Genomic DNA, 7651 nt, shown 5'->3' with positions numbered 1-7651 from the left:
AGGCCACAAGAGCAATAGCAACCCCCTTTCTTTTCTTTTTTAGCAAAAAGCTTTTGACCATTCATTTCCATTTAAGAGACTCAAACGTATGGCATTGCCCATTGCTCGGCAGGCATTTTCTTAATTGGAAAACACGTGTGCCTCTCTTTCGGATTCGTCAGGATACTCTGGAGAAAATGTTTTACCATCCGTGGATGTTCACTTCTCTTTCTCTTTATCTGCGTCAGAAATTCTGTGTTAACAAACCCAGTTTCATTCGTGAAACAGCAATTACGATTCCTAGCTTGGTTAAATATTTGTGCCAAAGGTGAGAAAGGGAAAACTTCCTGGAATTCAAAAAGAATGCTTTTAAAGTTTTCACCATATCCGTTTCAAAGGAAAATTCTATGAAAAAGGTAATTGAGAGACTCTCATATTTATAAATGGTTACTTGGAAATAAACAGGTCTTTTCAAAGAGGTGGAAATGGCCTTCCACTCCCTCTCTTGCCATCTAGAAATGGATTCAAAAGGAGATTCTTTATCGCAGCCAAGTGTTTAGGGGTTTAGGGGAGAGACACTACTCAGGAAGGTTTCTGGCTGTCCAACAGCCCTTTTCTTTAGTCTCCCAGCAGCCTCTGGGGGAGGATGTGAGTAGGATGATCCAGCTGGGACATCTTGGATGGCAGGAACCTAGCATGTACTTGAACACTTCTCCCTAACCTCACTACCATTGCATTCCAGGAAGATTGCATACTAGGGAGCAGATGCTGTAACTCTTCTCTTCTAATGTGACCACAGGAAAATTAATCCTGGTAGTTTGCTTTGAAGGGACTTTTTGAAGTACAAAGTATGAAGGTGAAAGATTAAAGGTCTTATAACACAAAGAAGATCTATCACATCTCCTGCCACCCCAGAACTGACAATATTTGCGTAAGTTCAGTGTTTTTGTGATCGATGTGTGGGTCATTTTTATTTCCAGTGGCTGTCAGCCTAAGACTACAGGACTTGCCAGTCCTACTAATGCAAATTTGCATTGTATCTCCATTTTAAGGGACCCAAAACACATTGCCGTATTTCTCTGCCTGTTTTCTTATCCTCTCATTAGATAATGCATGTCTATTTGTTGCAATACAATTCTAGGCAATGGTGGATAGAAAGTAATTACAGTAGTCTGAAGAGATTGCTTAAAGAGACTGGCCATAGTGAAACCAGTGTCTAAGGTTTCCATCTGCCTGTCTAGCCATCTCTGAAGGCTTTGGACAGTGTGACAGAACATAGAATTTGGGGCCAGCTTACCTAGGTTTGAGTCTTAACTCTACCTGCTAGGGCCTGTGTGGTTTTAAGCCAATATTTTTATGTCTCTGTGTTTCTGTTTCTTTTTCTGTGGAAACGGTGAAGAATAATAGTTACTTCTTAGAAGAGTTGGGAGGGTTAAATGAGCTCATACATGAACAGCACTTAAAACAGTACCTGACACGTAGTAAGTGGTATGAAAGAGTTTGCTATCGGCCGGGCATGGTGGCTCACGCCTGTAATCTCAGCACTATGGGAGGCCGAGGCAGGCGGGGATCACAAGGTCAAGAGATGGAGACCATCCTGGCAAACATGGGGAAACCCCGTCTCTACTAAAAATACAAAAATTAAACGGGCGTGGTGGGGGCGCCTGTAGTCTCAGCTACTCCGGAGGCTGAGTCAGGAGAATCTCTTGAACAAGGGAGGCGGAGCTTGCAGTGAGCCGAGATCGCGCCACTGCACTCCAGCCTGGGCAGCAGAGCCAGACTCCATCTCAAAAATAAATAAATAAATAAATAAAAGAGTTTCCTATCACTATTACTAGTTCAGGTTTTGTTTGTTTTTTACAGCCTGACCTTCAAATGTTTTATGCGCTCCTTGGGGTTGTGTGCAAAATTTAGTGTGGCTGCTCAAATATAAAATTTCCTGGCCGAGTATTCATACTGTTTATCGAAGTCATCTATGAATTTTAAAAGCTTGGGAACTACTGTGCCAGGCTCTGCAGGTCTCCCAACACGAATAGATAGCTTCTATCGTTAGTAAAACTCAGTGAACCATTATGAGTTTTGATTCCTACAAACACGAATTAGATCTTCAAGTAAAATAGTCCTTAAGAATTTATTTACAACATACATGAAAGCTATTGGTGAGATATGTTCATTTTGTTTTCTACAGCTTTCTTTGAATCATTTTTTTAAAATACACAATTATCAACAGCAGCTATCTAGTGAGATCAATGGGCCAAATTAATCAAAGAGAGCGTACCACACTGAGCATCACAAAGATTTGAGAATTTCCCCCAGCTTTTGAGCTGGCCTGCATTAATGCAGTGACCCACTAGATGTCAATGTTTCCACGAGAATGAATAAAGGCATTCTGTTGTTATCCTTGAAACAGGATTAATTGATTGCTATAAAAAGTTAGATGAAATAAAATGTTCTCCTTGCTCTTCAAACTAAGATAAGCTAATAACTTTGGACACAATTTCACTCCTCTGCATTCACCAAATGTCCAATTACATATCCTCCCTGCCTGGACCTTCAAAACAATATAAAACTGAATGAAGGCAATGAAAGAAGTCACAGGAGGATTTTTGCAGAGCTTCCATCCAGTTCAGAAACAAAGCAATTCAATACATGTCTTCAAGATTTCTAAAGGCAATGACTTAGTAAGTAATGTTCTTCCCGTATCATCCTCTATGTCCTTTTTTTCCGCTTTATTTGATACATTTTTAAAAATGTCTGTGTGAAAACAATGTTTTAGCTATCTTTGTTCAAGTAGGCTTGCTTAATTGGGACAAAGAAGATCCTATTTGAATCATAAGTCAGCCAGGAATACTTTCGTGTTTTCAGATGTTCTGTTTTCACCATTTATCTGAGCACACATTTTAGATTATGTGCCTCAGCCGTCAGATACAGACAATCAGGAGAGCCACAAAGAGCCATCTAAAGAGGGAAGAAAACACAATAGATGGGATATGGGAAAAAATATATAACTAGAACATCTAAATGAGTGAGGAGGATGCTGAAAGCATTAACGCAGGGAAAATACCAGCACACGGGCTCCTTTATCTCCCTGCTCTTGTGGTTTCATTTAGTACATGTCCCTTTTCCTCCTGAGAGCAGAGAGCAAAGCAAATGAGACTTTATAGGATTCCATTGCATGTGCACTGAAACTTCTCCAACGTCAAATATTGCTTTCCTGGGGATATAAAGTCTACTGTGTGTAGTAAAGAACCATACCTAAGGTGTTCATCAAATATATGCTTGAGGTAAAACACAGAGATTGATTAGGGTGGAAATGTTTTTCTAATAAAACAGTAGGAAAAATGTGTTCCAAGAATTCAGTCATCTCTGGTTATTTTCAGCGCTGAAAGCAGATGGCCTCAGAGGCTGAGCTGGACACTGGTTCAGAAATGTAACACAAGGTTAACACTAACATATGCTGTCGTTCGTGGGCTACCAGAGTTCCAAGAAATATACGAATTCATCCCAGTAAGACCCTTCTCTGAAGTATTTTCTCCGTGCATTTTCTAAAAGTTAATGTAAGCAAGGCTTAAATGGGCTCAGGAAAAGGGGACATTTTATTTCCTTTGGACCCCCTGGGAAACTTCCACAGTATCCAGTCTCTTTTCTCTGTCTTTTACAGTTTTCTCTGACATGTTGAAAGTAGAAGTGGTTATTTGTCAATGACAGTTTATTATTTTTATTCAGACAATATTTCAGTATAATAGTCTAAGCATTTAAAATGTAATTCTTCATTTTAAAAGCAATATAGACAAATTATTAATCTAAATCTAGGAAGCTAGACTTAAAAATATACATCTAATTCATGTTATGGTGAGGTTTAGGGGTAGCAGTTGCTAGTAAGACTAACCATTTCCAAATATTTTCCCTTGCAGCCTGTCACTGATATCTGAAATGAACCAATAAGAGACTCATAAAAGAAATAGCTTTGCCATTAACAGAGAAGTCCATTTATCAAATTACTATCATTAATGTCTTAGTATGAACTCATTTATTTTCCTCTTTCTGTGGAAAAGATGACCAAAACAGGGAAGTACATAGGGTTCTTCTTAGAGAAGGTGGTTTTGGTAGATTGCTCAGGATAGCGAAAGTCCTAAGAAACGCTGGATTTCTGGGGCTGTGAGAGAAATAGAAGCATCCAAAAATTAAGATGTATATCTAAAGATTTAGTAATAAAATACCAGGAGAATGTTTTTCTATACTTTTTCCAATTTTGCATTGGGAAGACCCTAAGAACAGGGTATTAGTTCCCGTAAATAATATAGCCAGTCCAGAGAAGTGGCATTTTTTTTCTAGTGGGAAATATAGAATAATAAGGAAGGAGTTATGGATTGAGTTATTGCTATGATAGTACATTGAGTTTAGGAAATTGCCTGACCTCCCGACTACTATGCTAGGGGCACTAGGAAGATCAGCTGCCTCTCTCCCTCTTTCTCTCAATTGTGCATCCCACGCATAGGAACAGGGTATCGTAATTTTAGAGGCAGATGAATGGTTTTCAAGAATCATTTTACCATTTGCATGCTCTGTTAACCTTGAGAATTTTCCTTAGCATTTCTAAACTTCAATTTTCTTCTTTTTAAAATGGAAAAAAACCTCACTATAATCTGTCCAAACAAATCATAGAGTGGTTTTAAGTTGACAACAACTATGTGCAAATGGGCTTTGTGAACTGTGAGGGGCTTTGCACAATCTCCTGAGTATATTATTTATATAAATAGTGTAATTACATTATTTCATGCTCTTTTAGGTCATGAAATCTGATGTAATTACAAGCAAAAAATACATCTGGTATTTACTAGGTTAGAAAGCATGAAAATGTGTGTAACAAGATTGGAAAAAGGTTACTTCTCCAAGAAAGGAAAAAACAAAAGAAAGAAATGCTGTGGGATTGTATTGGACTCCTGACAATGGCACCAACTTCACAATGTGATATTAATAGATTTTGAAGGATGGGGTGAGAGTGCCGAAGATATGACAGTATCCTTCTGGTGTTTTCTTTGGAGATGAAAGAGATAAGGCAATTTTTAAAATGTATATCCTAGATGCTTATTTAGCTCATGACCCTTTCAAAACATTTGCAATCACTCATTTTGATGATTTTTCTGATGTGACTAAATCTTATGAGTTATTTTTATTAAGATCTTGCAAGGTTGCCAGACAACTAATTGTGGTGGAAAACAGCCAAGGAGCAGGGCCAAAGTGGTGCACAATGTGGACTGTTTCTCCAGCCTATTAGTTATCTGCATTCCTAATCATTCCAGAAACCTCTTTTAAATCTGAACAAATATTTGTCTGCATACTCTTCTCTTTTTTTTTCAATTTTTGTGTCTGTGTCATGTGTGCATTTATAACTTACTTATCTGACTAGATTGCCATCTCCTCCCAGGCATAGTCTGTGTCTTGTCTTATCTTGAAGACTACTGGTAGGATCTAATATAAGTTTAGGCACACAGGTCTTCCTCTAACATGGATCCTTTTGGTTGCAGGGAAAGGAGTTTGGGTTGTAGATAGGACTAACCTCCTCACTAGATGTACACATTTTACAATTATCTTTACAAAATTTGCTCCTTATCTTCTCATGATGACCCCAAAGAAGAAAAGAAACTTAGCTTATTCCTTCACATGGATTCGTGCATCAAACACTATTGAGTGCACATTGCATGCCAGGTTCTGTGTTAGCAACTGGAATGACCAAAAAAATGTGACAAGAATTCTGTCTTAGAGGAACAGTTGAATAAGAATAAGGATTTCAGAGAAAGAGAAGCTCAGAGAAGGAGAATTCCAGCTGAATAAAGTCACGGGAAGGGACACCCCAGCTGCTGGGTTTTAAGATTAGTATGTATTTGTGCCTCATTTGTTTTTTTCTATCCTGGCTGTCTTTTTTTTTATTAATTAATTTCTTTTGTAATTTGCAAACATTGTATATATTTGTAATGTACAGCATAATGTTTTGATACATCTGATGGTTGTGATTCAGAGTGGTCTCTGGTTAGCACACAAATTACATCATTAACTCCATATTAGTCTATTTTAGATAGATAGAAATAAATCAAAGCGAAGAAGATGACTTGGAATTTATGTGAAGCAAATGAGACACATACACATAGAGAAGGTCAAGACATGGGATGACTAATCTCATCAGATAGGAATCTCTCTTTGTGAATAAATACACTAATATATGTAGAAATACACACATTATAGTATCATTTAAAAGAGGAAAATATTGAAAACCACATAAGTATCAAATATATTAGAAACCACAGAAATATCTTCTTATCATTTCTTCATTTCTTAGGGCTATTTTGGGGAGATACTTTTTTCTCAGCTTCTATTCGTTTTTAAGAGCTGTTTTTTGTATTAATACATCATATATGTTGTAAATAGTTTCAGAGTTTATGTTTGCATTTAATTATTTCCTTTGCTGTTATATGTGATATCCTAATTTTTAATTAGTTGTACTTATGAGTCTCGTACTTTTGGTTTCTGCTTTTGGTATCATGCTTAGAAAGACTTTCTCCACCACGATGCCATATAAAGTGTTTATTTTCTCCTACTGTCAGTATGGTTTAATTTGTTTATATGTAATTATTTAATCTTGATAAAACTTATAATGATAAAAAGTAATAATTTAACATTCTACCCTCCCCAAGTAGTTAGGCAATTTTCCCTTTGCCACTTGTTGGAAGTATCTCTTTTACGACAAGCTTCTGTTTTAGACATGTCTGGTTTTGCACTAGTCCAACACTATTTAAATATAGTTCTGTACTACATTAATTCTGATAGATATTATCCCCTCCTCATTACCCACTTTTATGTATTCCTGCTGTACTTTTTATTTATCCAATACCAGGAAGAAAATAAAATGTCAAAAAAAAAGGCAATAAGAAGGCTTTAGTGATAAAGAACCAGAGCATCTCTTGTAAGAAAGAGAAGCAAGAGTATGAAAGACTTTGTTGGATGGTTTCAAAGAGGATGAAGGTTATCTAACAGAGGCACCCAATTCTGATTCAACTTTATTAGTCTCTAGACTCTGTTGACCCAGTTAATCCTGTAACAACTGCTACTTCAACAGATTTGGAAAGCAATTTAATAGCCTACAGATAGCTGCCGTATAATACCCAGAACTAAAATAACTACTGACTGACCAGACATTCCATTAAAATAGGTAACATTCATACAAGTAATTCATACTTGGGCAGAAAGTAGTCAAACCATGACTTTCATGACTAACCAGTGGTAATGAGATATTTCTGTCTAAAACAGCAACGTACTTCTAGTGACCACACTGTACCCAATATGTAAGTAGGCTCAGGCCTGCCCTTGGGGATGCACTATTCTTCTTCTTTTCTCAGAGTAAAACTTTGTGGCACAACTATTACAAACGGACTTGAAAAAAGAAATCAGAGATACAGCAGCATAAGGAACTCAAGAAATTTTTTACCCCACCCTAATCCCCAAGGGTGGAAGTATTTGTTGCTTGTTATAGGTCTACTTTTTAATAATCTTATTATTAAAATTATTTTCAAGGCAAATAACATAGCATAATTTTAAAGTTATAAAATGCTGATCTTATTACTTTTTCATATAAAGGGAACCAGTGAGATGGAGTCTTCCAACACCACTGGTCTTA

At 37.0% G+C, this 7651-nt stretch overlaps 1 long non-coding RNA gene across 1 annotated transcript in view; it reads left to right on the top strand.

Moving 5' to 3' along the window:
• The first annotated feature begins 2471 nt into the window (after nucleotides 1-2471).
• The window catches only part of LOC134758119 (uncharacterized), a 56479-nt gene continuing 51299 nt past the window's right edge, over nucleotides 2472-7651 (top strand). The window contains exon 1 of the long non-coding RNA XR_010133014.1: nucleotides 2472-2660. This is a non-coding gene — a long non-coding RNA (uncharacterized lncRNA). The remainder of the gene's footprint in view (nucleotides 2661-7651) is intronic.

Source organism: Gorilla gorilla, chromosome 2, assembly GCF_029281585.2.
Source record: "Gorilla gorilla gorilla isolate KB3781 chromosome 2, NHGRI_mGorGor1-v2.1_pri, whole genome shotgun sequence".
In the NCBI taxonomy this organism is placed as follows: domain Eukaryota; kingdom Metazoa; phylum Chordata; class Mammalia; order Primates; family Hominidae; genus Gorilla; species Gorilla gorilla.
The sequence above is the reverse complement of the archived record's forward strand: the minus strand, read 5'-3'. Positions and strand labels throughout refer to the sequence as shown.